Raw genomic sequence first — 14,301 nt, forward strand, 5'->3', positions numbered from 1 at the left:
AATAATAAAATGCACGCGCCTTCATTTTGTGTATGTAATGTTGCAGAGCACAGAGAGGATTTCTTTTCCCTACTGCTGGGTATTTGGGTCTCTGGGATCACAGTTGGGTCCGCTCCGTCCTCTGAAATGGTGCATATTAGTTACATAGGTTAGTGTACCAAAGAAATATCACATTTTCATATACAGCTTCTTCATTTCTGTGTTCTGAGGGATTACCAGTTGTAAGAAATGCACTTGCCGGTACAGTGATTCCCTGGCTTTCTCTGGCCCGAGAAAGCTTTTCCTCTGAACTGGGAACAGAAGTTGGACTGCTTCTGCTGAACTTCCTGAAAGCATAGCTGGCGGGAGGAGGGACTTTTTGAGTGCTGGGAAAATTTGAGCTGGAAATTTGCATAGGCTGGACAGAGATTGCTTGGAGCAGCCAAAATATAATAACGGCCATGGCGCTCAAGTAAAGCAGAAAGCTTTTAGTATACACCTTTTGCACTCTTGTCAACGAAGCTGGGCTCTGTGAATGCTCACCCTACGCAAGAAAAGAGAACAGACTTTGCTGGTGACCTAAATATATCTCGCCTGATCGAGCACGATCGAGCTCTGAGTGAGCAGCTGTGCAATGGTCATCTTTACCAAAGGGGAGATGCTGCTTTTGCCAGTGTCACGCCCATGCTCTCAGGGCTGGAGGGAGGAGGGCTGCTTTTTGTTTTTACAGGCAAAAGGAAAGGCCCAGCCCTCAGAGCTTCTGCCAATGCATATCCCAGCAGGTGCAAAATAAAGTCTCTCCCCCACCTTGCCAGCTGCAGATTGATCAGAAGACTGCTAGTCTAGTGTGTTGGGCCACTCTCTCTCTTCTGTGTATCGTCCCCTCTTATTACATAAACAGCATAAGAGGAAGGAAGGAAGGAAGGAAGGAAGGAAGGAAGGAAGGAAGGAAGGAAGGAAGGAAGGAAGGAAGGAAGGAAGGAAGGAAGGAAGGAAGGAAGGAAGGAAGGAAGGAAGGAAGGAAGGAAGGAAGGAAGGAAGGAAGGAAGGAAGGAAGGAAGGAAGGAAGGAAGGAAGGAAGGAAGGAAGGAAGGAAGGAAGGAAGGAAGGAAGGAAGGAAGGAAGGAACAGTGTATCGCAAGCACCTTTCACCCTGATGTCAATGGTCCACCAACCTTCGGGATGAGGAGTAGACCTGTGAAGACGCTCAGCCTTTGCATCATTTAGGGACGAGGACGGGCTTTAGGAGCAAACGTTAGGAAGAGATACTCTTGTGCTACAATCCTCAAGAGGTACAACTGCCAAGTCAAATCCCTACATATTGTCTAGACTACTCTGCAAGTGTAGGCTCGTTGGTCTAGGGGTATGATTCTCGCTTCGGGTGCGAGAGGTCCCGGGTTCAAATCCCGGACGAGCCCATTGATTGGTGCCTGGCCCGATACTTTTTTACACATGTGTTTTTCAATTCTATAGACTCTGGACTGATGGATGGACAATGGTCGATGAACATTGGGCTTCCTAAGCCTCTTTGCGGACCGCCTCATTGCGCCATGCATTAAGGAGTCCCAAGTAGCTCTCAGTCACCTTTCTGGATTTGTTTGTTAATTCATGGCTGTCCCATACCAATGCCTAAAGAGGCCCTTACATCTTCAGACTGCACGGCCTCTCAGCTGGCACACTTGTCTGAGTGTTCATGCTTGTAACGCCGTGTGTGTGATGAGCTGCATTTGTAAAGCTTTGGGCGTGAGGCATTTGATAAGTGTTCAAACAGAGACAATTGCACTGTTACTTGACCCTATTCTCTCAACCGCCAGAGGGCATAGCATGCAGCAGTTTCTGTAGTGTAGTGGTTATCACGTTCGCCTTACACGCGAAAGGTCCCTGGTTCGAGACCGGGCAGAAACAGCAGAGGGTGGCATTTTACACTTTTCATGTTCCACCATCTCGAAGCTCAAGCCATGAACTTATTTGCAGTTGCAACGGAAGAAGCAGTTCCTCTGACACGCTTTGAAATAAATTCTGAGTAGACGAGCGCACTCACATTTGCTCCGAATATGTGATGAATTAAAATTGCATGCCTGCATATGTGCGTGCTTATGTATAGTTGGATGGAAAGCTGAGGGAGCAGTTGTGCAATGCTATTTCTTACAGAAGGGTGGCGCTGCTTTTCCCTGAGCAATGTTCATGCACCCAGGCAGATGTGATATTGGATTTTTCTTTTTTTCAAGGGCAAAAGAAAATTCCTAGCCCTCAGAGCTTCTGCCAATGCAGATCCGGTGCAAAATGAAGGCTCTCACTCGCTCACTTTGTCCACTTTCAATTGATCAGCAGACCGCGTTGGTGTTGTGCTAGATTTCTTCTTCTGTGCATCAACAGCTCTTTTATACGTACCCTTCACGGGCGAATGGAAGGGAGGGTGTGCCACCAGCTTCATTGATCCTGATGTCAATGTGCCAACACCTTCAGGACGAGAAGAAGAGCTATGAAGACAGTCAGAGCGTGCCGACTGGGGCATTCATTTGGCTCATACACCGACAAGGCTTTCAGCGGCAGGAACAAACTTCAGGAATAGGCATTCTTGGCCTCGAAGCCTAAGGGGGGTGGAAACGCTGAGTACAATTCCGTCAGATGATCACAGGACCGTGGCTCGTTGGTCTAGGGGTATGATTCTCGCTTTGGGTGCGAGAGGTCCGGAGGAGCCCGATCAAGGTGGGTAACTTGAGCTCCTTTTTTTTTTTCCCAATGTTATTTTCATTGGACAGACTCTCTGGCTTTCTCGGTAAGCAGTAGTCGATGAACAATTCACTTCCTGAACCTCTTTGCCTGCCATGTCCTTGCGACAAGCACTTTGTGTTCTCTGTTAGCTCTCAGTAACATTCCTTGATTTGCTTGTGAGTTTTGGCCGTCCGATCTCAAAGTGGAAATATGTCCTTCCCTCTGTACGCTGCATAGACCCTCAACAGGCATACTTGTATATGTGCGCATGCTTGATAGGACGTATGTTTTAGGCTGGATTGTGTGAGCTTCAGGCGCAAGGCATTTGATTAGTCTTTAAGCAGGTCCACTTGCAAAGCCCTTTGCACCTGTTCTCCCAGTCCCTACAAAGGGATGCAAGCAGTTGTTTCTGTAGTGTAGTGGTTAGCACGTTCGAGACCGGGCAGAAACACTCTCTGCTGGCATTTTACACAAAATCGTTTTTTTCCCCTTTTGTCACACACAAATGTAAAGTATGAACTTATTTGCGTTCCCATGGAAATAGCATATGCTCTCAAGAGCTTGAGAAATACACTGGGAAGGCAAGCATCCTCACATGTATTGTGTATATGGGGCCAATAATAAAATGCACGCGCCTTCATTTTGTGTATGTAATGTTGCAGAGCACAGAGAGGATTTCTTTTCCCTACTGCTGGGTATTTGGGTCTCTGGGATCACAGTTGGGTCCGCTCCGTCCTCTGAAATGGTGCATATTAGTTACATAGGTTAGTGTACCAAAGAAATATCACATTTTCATATACAGCTTCTTCATTTCTGTGTTCTGAGGGATTACCAGTTGTAAGAAATGCACTTGCCGGTACAGTGATTCCCTGGCTTTCTCTGGCCCGAGAAAGCTTTTCCTCTGAACTGGGAACAGAAGTTGGACTGCTTCTGCTGAACTTCCTGAAAGCATAGCTGGCGGGAGGAGGGACTTTTTGAGTGCTGGGAAAATTTGAGCTGGAAATTTGCATAGGCTGGACAGAGATTGCTTGGAGCAGCCAAAATATAATAACGGCCATGGCGCTCAAGTAAAGCAGAAAGCTTTTAGTATACACCTTTTGCACTCTTGTCAACGAAGCTGGGCTCTGTGAATGCTCACCCTACGCAAGAAAAGAGAACAGACTTTGCTGGTGACCTAAATATATCTCGCCTGATCGAGCACGATCGAGCTCTGAGTGAGCAGCTGTGCAATGGTCATCTTTACCAAAGGGGAGATGCTGCTTTTGCCAGTGTCACGCCCATGCTCTCAGGGCTGGAGGGAGGAGGGCTGCTTTTTGTTTTTACAGGCAAAAGGAAAGGCCCAGCCCTCAGAGCTTCTGCCAATGCATATCCCAGCAGGTGCAAAATAAAGTCTCTCCCCCACCTTGCCAGCTGCAGATTGATCAGAAGACTGCTAGTCTAGTGTGTTGGGCCACTCTCTCTCTTCTGTGTATCGTCCCCTCTTATTACATAAACAGCATAAGAGGAAGGAAGGAAGGAAGGAAGGAAGGAAGGAAGGAAGGAAGGAAGGAAGGAAGGAAGGAAGGAAGGAAGGAAGGAAGGAAGGAAGGAAGGAAGGAAGGAAGGAAGGAAGGAAGGAAGGAAGGAAGGAAGGAAGGAAGGAAGGAACAGTGTATCGCAAGCACCTTTCACCCTGATGTCAATGGTCCACCAACCTTCGGGATGAGGAGTAGACCTGTGAAGACGCTCAGCCTTTGCATCATTTAGGGACGAGGACGGGCTTTAGGAGCAAACGTTAGGAAGAGATACTCTTGTGCTACAATCCTCAAGAGGTACAACTGCCAAGTCAAATCCCTACATATTGTCTAGACTACTCTGCAAGTGTAGGCTCGTTGGTCTAGGGGTATGATTCTCGCTTCGGGTGCGAGAGGTCCCGGGTTCAAATCCCGGACGAGCCCATTGATTGGTGCCTGGCCCGATACTTTTTTACACATGTGTTTTTCAATTCTATAGACTGTGGACTGATGGATGGACAATGGTCGATGAACATTGGGCTTCCTAAGCCTCTTTGCGGACCGCCTCATTGCGCCATGCATTAAGGAGTCCCAAGTAGCTCTCAGTCACCTTTCTGGATTTGTTTGTTAATTCATGGCTGTCCCATACCAATGCCTAAAGAGGCCCTTACATCTTCAGACTGCACGGCCTCTCAGCTGGCACACTTGTCTGAGTGTTCATGCTTGTAACGCCGTGTGTGTGATGAGCTGCATTTGTAAAGCTTTGGGCGTGAGGCATTTGATAAGTGTTCAAACAGAGACAATTGCACTGTTACTTGACCCTATTCTCTCAACCGCCAGAGGGCATAGCATGCAGCAGTTTCTGTAGTGTAGTGGTTATCACGTTCGCCTTACACGCGAAAGGTCCCTGGTTCGAGACCGGGCAGAAACAGCAGAGGGTGGCATTTTACACTTTTCATGTTCCACCATCTCGAAGCTCAAGCCATGAACTTATTTGCAGTTGCAACGGAAGAAGCAGTTCCTCTGACACGCTTTGAAATAAATTCTGAGTAGACGAGCGCACTCACATTTGCTCCGAATATGTGATGAATTAAAATTGCATGCCTGCATATGTGCGTGCTTATGTATAGTTGGATGGAAAGCTGAGGGAGCAGTTGTGCAATGCTATTTCTTACAGAAGGGTGGCGCTGCTTTTCCCTGAGCAATGTTCATGCACCCAGGCAGATGTGATATTGGATTTTTCTTTTTTTCAAGGGCAAAAGAAAATTCCTAGCCCTCAGAGCTTCTGCCAATGCAGATCCGGTGCAAAATGAAGGCTCTCACTCGCTCCCTTTGTCCACTTTCAATTGATCAGCAGACCGCGTTGGTGTTGTGCTAGATTTCTTCTTCTGTGCATCAACAGCTCTTTTATACGTACCCTTCACGGGCGAATGGAAGGGAGGGTGTGCCACCAGCTTCATTGATCCTGATGTCAATGTGCCAACACCTTCAGGACGAGAAGAAGAGCTATGAAGACAGTCAGAGCGTGCCGACTGGGGCATTCATTTGGCTCATACACCGACAAGGCTTTCAGCGGCAGGAACAAACTTCAGGAATAGGCATTCTTGGCCTCGAAGCCTAAGGGGGGTGGAAACGCTGAGTACAATTCCGTCAGATGATCACAGGACCGTGGCTCGTTGGTCTAGGGGTATGATTCTCGCTTTGGGTGCGAGAGGTCCGGAGGAGCCCGATCAAGGTGGGTAACTTGAGCTCCTTTTTTTTTTTTCCAATGTTATTTTCATTGGACAGACTCTCTGGCTTTCTCGGTAAGCAGTAGTCGATGAACAATTCACTTCCTGAACCTCTTTGCCTGCCATGTCCTTGCGACAAGCACTTTGTGTTCTCTGTTAGCTCTCAGTAACATTCCTTGATTTGCTTGTGAGTTTTGGCCGTCCGATCTCAAAGTGGAAATATGTCCTTCCCTCTGTACGCTGCATAGACCCTCAACAGGCATACTTGTATATGTGCGCATGCTTGATAGGACGTATGTTTTAGGCTGGATTGTGTGAGCTTCAGGCGCAAGGCATTTGATTAGTCTTTAAGCAGGTCCACTTGCAAAGCCCTTTGCACCTGTTCTCCCAGTCCCTACAAAGGGATGCAAGCAGTTGTTTCTGTAGTGTAGTGGTTAGCACGTTCGAGACCGGGCAGAAACACTCTCTGCTGGCATTTTACACAAAATCGTTTTTTTCCCCTTTTGTCACACACAAATGTAAAGTATGAACTTATTTGCGTTCCCATGGAAATAGCATATGCTCTCAAGAGCTTGAGAAATACACTGGGAAGGCAAGCATCCTCACATGTATTGTGTATATGGGGCCAATAATAAAATGCACGCGCCTTCATTTTGTGAATGTAATGTTGCAGAGCACAGAGAGGATTTCTTTTCCCTACTGCTGGGTATTTGGGTCTCTGGGATCACAGTTGGGTCCGCTCCGTCCTCTGAAATGGTGCATATTAGTTACATAGGTTAGTGTACCAAAGAAATATCACATTTTCATATACAGCTTCTTCATTTCTGTGTTCTGAGGGATTACCAGTTGTAAGAAATGCACTTGCCGGTACAGTGATTCCCTGGCTTTCTCTGGCCCGAGAAAGCTTTTCCTCTGAACTGGGAACAGAAGTTGGACTGCTTCTGCTGAACTTCCTGAAAGCATAGCTGGCGGGAGGAGGGACTTTTTGAGTGCTGGGAAAATTTGAGCTGGAAATTTGCATAGGCTGGACAGAGATTGCTTGGAGCAGCCAAAATATAATAACGGCCATGGCGCTCAAGTAAAGCAGAAAGCTTTTAGTATACACCTTTTGCACTCTTGTCAACGAAGCTGGGCTCTGTGAATGCTCACCCTACGCAAGAAAAGAGAACAGACTTTGCTGGTGACCTAAATATATCTCGCCTGATCGAGCACGATCGAGCTCTGAGTGAGCAGCTGTGCAATGGTCATCTTTACCAAAGGGGAGATGCTGCTTTTGCCAGTGTCACGCCCATGCTCTCAGGGCTGGAGGGAGGAGGGCTGCTTTTTGTTTTTACAGGCAAAAGGAAAGGCCCAGCCCTCAGAGCTTCTGCCAATGCATATCCCAGCAGGTGCAAAATAAAGTCTCTCCCCCACCTTGCCAGCTGCAGATTGATCAGAAGACTGCTAGTCTAGTGTGTTGGGCCACTCTCTCTCTTCTGTGTATCGTCCCCTCTTATTACATAAACAGCATAAGAGGAAGGAAGGAAGGAAGGAAGGAAGGAAGGAAGGAAGGAAGGAAGGAAGGAAGGAAGGAAGGAAGGAAGGAAGGAAGGAAGGAAGGAAGGAAGGAAGGAAGGAAGGAAGGAAGGAAGGAAGGAAGGAAGGAAGGAAGGAAGGAAGGAAGGAAGGAAGGAAGGAAGGAAGGAAGGAACAGTGTATCGCAAGCACCTTTCACCCTGATGTCAATGGTCCACCAACCTTCGGGATGAGGAGTAGACCTGTGAAGACGCTCAGCCTTTGCATCATTTAGGGACGAGGACGGGCTTTAGGAGCAAACGTTAGGAAGAGATACTCTTGTGCTACAATCCTCAAGAGGTACAACTGCCAAGTCAAATCCCTACATATTGTCTAGACTACTCTGCAAGTGTAGGCTCGTTGGTCTAGGGGTATGATTCTCGCTTCGGGTGCGAGAGGTCCCGGGTTCAAATCCCGGACGAGCCCATTGATTGGTGCCTGGCCCGATACTTTTTTACACATGTGTTTTTCAATTCTATAGACTCTGGACTGATGGATGGACAATGGTCGATGAACATTGGGCTTCCTAAGCCTCTTTGCGGACCGCCTCATTGCGCCATGCATTAAGGAGTCCCAAGTAGCTCTCAGTCACCTTTCTGGATTTGTTTGTTAATTCATGGCTGTCCCATACCAATGCCTAAAGAGGCCCTTACATCTTCAGACTGCACGGCCTCTCAGCTGGCACACTTGTCTGAGTGTTCATGCTTGTAACGCCGTGTGTGTGATGAGCTGCATTTGTAAAGCTTTGGGCGTGAGGCATTTGATAAGTGTTCAAACAGAGACAATTGCACTGTTACTTGACCCTATTCTCTCAACCGCCAGAGGGCATAGCATGCAGCAGTTTCTGTAGTGTAGTGGTTATCACGTTCGCCTTACACGCGAAAGGTCCCTGGTTCGAGACCGGGCAGAAACAGCAGAGGGTGGCATTTTACACTTTTCATGTTCCACCATCTCGAAGCTCAAGCCATGAACTTATTTGCAGTTGCAACGGAAGAAGCAGTTCCTCTGACACGCTTTGAAATAAATTCTGAGTAGACGAGCGCACTCACATTTGCTCCGAATATGTGATGAATTAAAATTGCATGCCTGCATATGTGCGTGCTTATGTATAGTTGGATGGAAAGCTGAGGGAGCAGTTGTGCAATGCTATTTCTTACAGAAGGGTGGCGCTGCTTTTCCCTGAGCAATGTTCATGCACCCAGGCAGATGTGATATTGGATTTTTCTTTTTTTCAAGGGCAAAAGAAAATTCCTAGCCCTCAGAGCTTCTGCCAATGCAGATCCGGTGCAAAATGAAGGCTCTCACTCGCTCACTTTGTCCACTTTCAATTGATCAGCAGACCGCGTTGGTGTTGTGCTAGATTTCTTCTTCTGTGCATCAACAGCTCTTTTATACGTACCCTTCACGGGCGAATGGAAGGGAGGGTGTGCCACCAGCTTCATTGATCCTGATGTCAATGTGCCAACACCTTCAGGACGAGAAGAAGAGCTATGAAGACAGTCAGAGCGTGCCGACTGGGGCATTCATTTGGCTCATACACCGACAAGGCTTTCAGCGGCAGGAACAAACTTCAGGAATAGGCATTCTTGGCCTCGAAGCCTAAGGGGGGTGGAAACGCTGAGTACAATTCCGTCAGATGATCACAGGACCGTGGCTCGTTGGTCTAGGGGTATGATTCTCGCTTTGGGTGCGAGAGGTCCGGAGGAGCCCGATCAAGGTGGGTAACTTGAGCTCCTTTTTTTTTTTCCCAATGTTATTTTCATTGGACAGACTCTCTGGCTTTCTCGGTAAGCAGTAGTCGATGAACAATTCACTTCCTGAACCTCTTTGCCTGCCATGTCCTTGCGACAAGCACTTTGTGTTCTCTGTTAGCTCTCAGTAACATTCCTTGATTTGCTTGTGAGTTTTGGCCGTCCGATCTCAAAGTGGAAATATGTCCTTCCCTCTGTACGCTGCATAGACCCTCAACAGGCATACTTGTATATGTGCGCATGCTTGATAGGACGTATGTTTTAGGCTGGATTGTGTGAGCTTCAGGCGCAAGGCATTTGATTAGTCTTTAAGCAGGTCCACTTGCAAAGCCCTTTGCACCTGTTCTCCCAGTCCCTACAAAGGGATGCAAGCAGTTGTTTCTGTAGTGTAGTGGTTAGCACGTTCGAGACCGGGCAGAAACACTCTCTGCTGGCATTTTACACAAAATCGTTTTTTTCCCCTTTTGTCACACACAAATGTAAAGTATGAACTTATTTGCGTTCCCATGGAAATAGCATATGCTCTCAAGAGCTTGAGAAATACACTGGGAAGGCAAGCATCCTCACATGTATTGTGTATATGGGGCCAATAATAAAATGCACGCGCCTTCATTTTGTGTATGTAATGTTGCAGAGCACAGAGAGGATTTCTTTTCCCTACTGCTGGGTATTTGGGTCTCTGGGATCACAGTTGGGTCCGCTCCGTCCTCTGAAATGGTGCATATTAGTTACATAGGTTAGTGTACCAAAGAAATATCACATTTTCATATACAGCTTCTTCATTTCTGTGTTCTGAGGGATTACCAGTTGTAAGAAATGCACTTGCCGGTACAGTGATTCCCTGGCTTTCTCTGGCCCGAGAAAGCTTTTCCTCTGAACTGGGAACAGAAGTTGGACTGCTTCTGCTGAACTTCCTGAAAGCATAGCTGGCGGGAGGAGGGACTTTTTGAGTGCTGGGAAAATTTGAGCTGGAAATTTGCATAGGCTGGACAGAGATTGCTTGGAGCAGCCAAAATATAATAACGGCCATGGCGCTCAAGTAAAGCAGAAAGCTTTTAGTATACACCTTTTGCACTCTTGTCAACGAAGCTGGGCTCTGTGAATGCTCACCCTACGCAAGAAAAGAGAACAGACTTTGCTGGTGACCTAAATATATCTCGCCTGATCGAGCACGATCGAGCTCTGAGTGAGCAGCTGTGCAATGGTCATCTTTACCAAAGGGGAGATGCTGCTTTTGCCAGTGTCACGCCCATGCTCTCAGGGCTGGAGGGAGGAGGGCTGCTTTTTGTTTTTACAGGCAAAAGGAAAGGCCCAGCCCTCAGAGCTTCTGCCAATGCATATCCCAGCAGGTGCAAAATAAAGTCTCTCCCCCACCTTGCCAGCTGCAGATTGATCAGAAGACTGCTAGTCTAGTGTGTTGGGCCACTCTCTCTCTTCTGTGTATCGTCCCCTCTTATTACATAAACAGCATAAGAGGAAGGAAGGAAGGAAGGAAGGAAGGAAGGAAGGAAGGAAGGAAGGAAGGAAGGAAGGAAGGAAGGAAGGAAGGAAGGAAGGAAGGAAGGAAGGAAGGAAGGAAGGAAGGAAGGAAGGAAGGAAGGAAGGAAGGAAGGAAGGAAGGAAGGAAGGAAGGAAGGAAGGAAGGAAGGAAGGAAGGAAGGAAGGAAGGAAGGAAGGAAGGAAGGAAGGAAGGAAGGAAGGAAGGAAGGAAGGAAGGAAGGAAGGAAGGAAGGAAGGAAGGAACAGTGTATCGCAAGCACCTTTCACCCTGATGTCAATGGTCCACCAACCTTCGGGATGAGGAGTAGACCTGTGAAGACGCTCAGCCTTTGCATCATTTAGGGACGAGGACGGGCTTTAGGAGCAAACGTTAGGAAGAGATACTCTTGTGCTACAATCCTCAAGAGGTACAACTGCCAAGTCAAATCCCTACATATTGTCTAGACTACTCTGCAAGTGTAGGCTCGTTGGTCTAGGGGTATGATTCTCGCTTCGGGTGCGAGAGGTCCCGGGTTCAAATCCCGGACGAGCCCATTGATTGGTGCCTGGCCCGATACTTTTTTACACATGTGTTTTTCAATTCTATAGACTCTGGACTGATGGATGGACAATGGTCGATGAACATTGGGCTTCCTAAGCCTCTTTGCGGACCGCCTCATTGCGCCATGCATTAAGGAGTCCCAAGTAGCTCTCAGTCACCTTTCTGGATTTGTTTGTTAATTCATGGCTGTCCCATACCAATGCCTAAAGAGGCCCTTACATCTTCAGACTGCACGGCCTCTCAGCTGGCACACTTGTCTGAGTGTTCATGCTTGTAACGCCGTGTGTGTGATGAGCTGCATTTGTAAAGCTTTGGGCGTGAGGCATTTGATAAGTGTTCAAACAGAGACAATTGCACTGTTACTTGACCCTATTCTCTCAACCGCCAGAGGGCATAGCATGCAGCAGTTTCTGTAGTGTAGTGGTTATCACGTTCGCCTTACACGCGAAAGGTCCCTGGTTCGAGACCGGGCAGAAACAGCAGAGGGTGGCATTTTACACTTTTCATGTTCCACCATCTCGAAGCTCAAGCCATGAACTTATTTGCAGTTGCAACGGAAGAAGCAGTTCCTCTGACACGCTTTGAAATAAATTCTGAGTAGACGAGCGCACTCACATTTGCTCCGAATATGTGATGAATTAAAATTGCATGCCTGCATATGTGCGTGCTTATGTATAGTTGGATGGAAAGCTGAGGGAGCAGTTGTGCAATGCTATTTCTTACAGAAGGGTGGCGCTGCTTTTCCCTGAGCAATGTTCATGCACCCAGGCAGATGTGATATTGGATTTTTCTTTTTTTCAAGGGCAAAAGAAAATTCCTAGCCCTCAGAGCTTCTGCCAATGCAGATCCGGTGCAAAATGAAGGCTCTCACTCGCTCACTTTGTCCACTTTCAATTGATCAGCAGACCGCGTTGGTGTTGTGCTAGATTTCTTCTTCTGTGCATCAACAGCTCTTTTATACGTACCCTTCACGGGCGAATGGAAGGGAGGGTGTGCCACCAGCTTCATTGATCCTGATGTCAATGTGCCAACACCTTCAGGACGAGAAGAAGAGCTATGAAGACAGTCAGAGCGTGCCGACTGGGGCATTCATTTGGCTCATACACCGACAAGGCTTTCAGCGGCAGGAACAAACTTCAGGAATAGGCATTCTTGGCCTCGAAGCCTAAGGGGGGTGGAAACGCTGAGTACAATTCCGTCAGATGATCACAGGACCGTGGCTCGTTGGTCTAGGGGTATGATTCTCGCTTTGGGTGCGAGAGGTCCGGAGGAGCCCGATCAAGGTGGGTAACTTGAGCTCCTTTTTTTTTTTCCCAATGTTATTTTCATTGGACAGACTCTCTGGCTTTCTCGGTAAGCAGTAGTCGATGAACAATTCACTTCCTGAACCTCTTTGCCTGCCATGTCCTTGCGACAAGCACTTTGTGTTCTCTGTTAGCTCTCAGTAACATTCCTTGATTTGCTTGTGAGTTTTGGCCGTCCGATCTCAAAGTGGAAATATGTCCTTCCCTCTGTACGCTGCATAGACCCTCAACAGGCATACTTGTATATGTGCGCATGCTTGATAGGACGTATGTTTTAGGCTGGATTGTGTGAGCTTCAGGCGCAAGGCATTTGATTAGTCTTTAAGCAGGTCCACTTGCAAAGCCCTTTGCACCTGTTCTCCCAGTCCCTACAAAGGGATGCAAGCAGTTGTTTCTGTAGTGTAGTGGTTAGCACGTTCGAGACCGGGCAGAAACACTCTCTGCTGGCATTTTACACAAAATCGTTTTTTTCCCCTTTTGTCACACACAAATGTAAAGTATGAACTTATTTGCGTTCCCATGGAAATAGCATATGCTCTCAAGAGCTTGAGAAATACACTGGGAAGGCAAGCATCCTCACATGTATTGTGTATATGGGGCCAATAATAAAATGCACGCGCCTTCATTTTGTGTATGTAATGTTGCAGAGCACAGAGAGGATTTCTTTTCCCTACTGCTGGGTATTTGGGTCTCTGGGATCACAGTTGGGTCCGCTCCGTCCTCTGAAATGGTGCATATTAGGTTAGTGTACCAAAGAAATATCACATTTTCATATACAGCTTCTTCATTTCTGTGTTCTGAGGGATTACCAGTTGTAAGAAATGCACTTGCCGGTACAGTGATTCCCTGGCTTTCTCTGGCCCGAGAAAGCTTTTCCTCTGAACTGGGAACAGAAGTTGGACTGCTTCTGCTGAACTTCCTGAAAGCATAGCTGGCGGGAGGAGGGACTTTTTGAGTGCTGGGAAAATTTGAGCTGGAAATTTGCATAGGCTGGACAGAGATTGCTTGGAGCAGCCAAAATATAATAACGGCCATGGCGCTCAAGTAAAGCAGAAAGCTTTTAGTATACACCTTTTGCACTCTTGTCAACGAAGCTGGGCTCTGTGAATGCTCACCCTACGCAAGAAAAGAGAACAGACTTTGCTGGTGACCTAAATATATCTCGCCTGATCGAGCACGATCGAGCTCTGAGTGAGCAGCTGTGCAATGGTCATCTTTACCAAAGGGGAGATGCTGCTTTTGCCAGTGTCACGCCCATGCTCTCAGGGCTGGAGGGAGGAGGGCTGCTTTTTGTTTTTACAGGCAAAAGGAAAGGCCCAGCCCTCAGAGCTTCTGCCAATGCATATCCCAGCAGGTGCAAAATAAAGTCTCTCCCCCACCTTGCCAGCTGCAGATTGATCAGAAGACTGCTAGTCTAGTGTGTTGGGCCACTCTCTCTCTTCTGTGTATCGTCCCCTCTTATTACATAAACAGCATAAGAGGAAGGAAGGAAGGAAGGAAGGAAGGAAGGAAGGAAGGAAGGAAGGAAGGAAGGAAGGAAGGAAGGAAGGAAGGAAGGAAGGAAGGAAGGAAGGAAGGAAGGAAGGAAGGAAGGAAGGAAGGAAGGAAGGAAGGAAGGAAGGAAGGAAGGAAGGAAGGAAGGAAGGAAGGAAGGAAGGAAGGAACAGTGTATCGCAAGCACCTTTCACCCTGATGTCAATGGTCCACCAACCTTCGGGATGAGGAGTAGACCTG

The 14,301-nt window shown here is 47.5% G+C and overlaps 8 non-coding genes across 8 annotated transcripts; all 8 read left to right on the forward strand.

The window, feature by feature from the left end:
- Nucleotides 1-1,325: 1,325 nt before the first annotated feature.
- On the forward strand, nt 1,326-1,397 carry TRNAP-CGG (transfer RNA proline (anticodon CGG)). Its single transcript has one exon. It is a non-coding gene; the product is annotated as a tRNA-Pro (tRNA).
- A 414-nt stretch (nt 1,398-1,811) lies between these two features.
- On the forward strand, nt 1,812-1,884 carry TRNAV-UAC (transfer RNA valine (anticodon UAC)). The gene has a single exon. It is a non-coding gene; the product is annotated as a tRNA-Val (tRNA).
- Nucleotides 1,885-4,559: 2,675 nt separating this feature from the next.
- On the forward strand, nt 4,560-4,631 carry TRNAP-CGG (transfer RNA proline (anticodon CGG)). Its single transcript has one exon. It is a non-coding gene; the product is annotated as a tRNA-Pro (tRNA).
- A 414-nt stretch (nt 4,632-5,045) lies between these two features.
- On the forward strand, nt 5,046-5,118 carry TRNAV-UAC (transfer RNA valine (anticodon UAC)). The gene has a single exon. It is a non-coding gene; the product is annotated as a tRNA-Val (tRNA).
- Nucleotides 5,119-7,825: 2,707 nt separating this feature from the next.
- Nucleotides 7,826-7,897, forward strand: TRNAP-CGG (transfer RNA proline (anticodon CGG)). Its single transcript has one exon. It is a non-coding gene; the product is annotated as a tRNA-Pro (tRNA).
- Nucleotides 7,898-8,311: 414 nt separating this feature from the next.
- TRNAV-UAC (transfer RNA valine (anticodon UAC)) lies at nt 8,312-8,384 on the forward strand. Its single transcript has one exon. It is a non-coding gene; the product is annotated as a tRNA-Val (tRNA).
- A 2,799-nt stretch (nt 8,385-11,183) lies between these two features.
- TRNAP-CGG (transfer RNA proline (anticodon CGG)) lies at nt 11,184-11,255 on the forward strand. Its single transcript has one exon. It is a non-coding gene; the product is annotated as a tRNA-Pro (tRNA).
- A 414-nt stretch (nt 11,256-11,669) lies between these two features.
- On the forward strand, nt 11,670-11,742 carry TRNAV-UAC (transfer RNA valine (anticodon UAC)). Its single transcript has one exon. It is a non-coding gene; the product is annotated as a tRNA-Val (tRNA).
- The last annotated feature ends 2,559 nt before the right edge of the window (nt 11,743-14,301 follow it).

The sequence above is a fragment of the Ambystoma mexicanum genome, chromosome 2q (assembly GCF_040938575.1).
Source record: "Ambystoma mexicanum isolate Mex_15411 chromosome 2q, UKY_AmexF1_1, whole genome shotgun sequence".
Taxonomy (NCBI): Eukaryota; Metazoa; Chordata; class Amphibia; order Caudata; family Ambystomatidae; genus Ambystoma; species Ambystoma mexicanum.